Here is a 1,536-nt window from a genome sequence, read left to right as displayed (position 1 = left end):
GACGCATGTCATTAAGTTTTGACGCAAATCGCTCAGAGGTTCGAATCCGCCTTTTGCCACACTCTCTAACCGAGAAACACTTATTATTAAACATAATATTTTTAATATTGCCTGAAAATAAATGCCTTTCCGATCTGATATGTAATGGGAAAAGGGAGTAGAGAGAGTGTGGCAATAGGCAGATTCGAACCTCTGATCGACTTGCATCAAAACTTAATGACATGCGCCTTACCCCTACACCATAGCCACAGTCACAGATGTTACCCATTTTTCTGTCTTTATCCCCGTCAAATGTTACTATCGATATAGCCTCTGATTTCTTACGGTACAACTCGTCTGACGCCAGTCTGATACATTCTTCCTTTTCTTCATCTTCACTCAGTTGTAGATTAGGGTATTATTCAGTCTTATTATGCCGCTTTCATCGTCGCTCAGATCATCTCTACAGCCGGAGATCAAAAGACATTTTAAAGATAAAGAAAATACAATATGACAATCAAACAGACAATTGATATTTAGACAAACCCCATTTGACTCAGCAATTATAAGCCTTTTCAAAGAGATGAACTGCATGAAAAGTCCCAGCAGAGGCATTTATCAGCTGGAAAGTGCAGTTGAAATGTGTGAAGGTCCTAAAACTAACTGATTATACATTTACAACATTATTAAAGGCAAGTAAACAGTCAGTAATTAAATAAGAACAGATAATCACATTAATAAACAAGCAAAAGCACAAATAAATAGAATATAAGAAATAGAAATTAAAAAAGTGCTTTTCAGGTCTAACAGTAGTTTTGAGGTATAGTAAGCAAATTTAAAATAACTGCACTTCACTGTCTTTACTGTAATTAAACATCATTATTAAAATTACAAAAGTTATTCAGTCTTTCTTTGTCCTTTATTGTTTGATTTCTTTGTCCTTTATTGGTTGAAGATAGCAGTAGGATTATTAGGCAGCTGTCACTTTACGAGCAAATGCACGAATCTAATATACTGATACTGTACACATGCATTTATGTACACTTTACAGCAAACCCAGCTATATTTACAAAGATACTTACTAATTTGTCCGCTTAAGCACAAAAAGACGTGAAAGCGAGTGTTGTATGACACGTGGTTTCCAGGCACGCTTCGTATGTAGTCGCACACAGCGCGCAAGTATTGAAATAAGCTCCCTTTCGCATCTTGCATCTCGCATCGCTGGCTACCAGCAGCCATATTACCCTGTAGCTCAAGACTGGTTTCCCACTGAAGCTAAGCAGGGCAGAGCCTGGTCAGTACCTGGATGGGAGACCAACTGGGAAAACCAGGTAGCTGCTGGTAGAGGTGTTAGTGAGGCCAGCAGGGGGTGCTCACCCTGTGGTCTGTGTGGGTCCTAACGCCCCAGTATAGTGATGGGGACACTATACTGTCAAAGAGCACCGTCCTTGGAATGATACGTTAAACCGGGGTACTGACTCTCTGTGGTCGATAAAAATGTCCTTCGATAAAGAGTAGGGGTATAACCCCGGCATCCTGGCCAAATTTGCCCACTGG

The 1,536-nt window shown here is 40.0% G+C and overlaps 1 pseudogene; it reads left to right on the top strand.

The window, feature by feature from the left end:
• The first annotated feature begins 1,206 nt into the window (after positions 1-1,206).
• On the top strand, positions 1,207-1,323 carry LOC137045751 (5S ribosomal RNA; annotated as a pseudogene).
• Positions 1,324-1,536: the final 213 nt, after the last annotated feature.

This window comes from Pseudorasbora parva, chromosome 17 (assembly GCF_024679245.1).
Source record: "Pseudorasbora parva isolate DD20220531a chromosome 17, ASM2467924v1, whole genome shotgun sequence".
NCBI classification, from domain to species: domain Eukaryota; kingdom Metazoa; phylum Chordata; class Actinopteri; order Cypriniformes; family Gobionidae; genus Pseudorasbora; species Pseudorasbora parva.
This window is presented reverse-complemented; position numbering and strand designations above follow the sequence as displayed.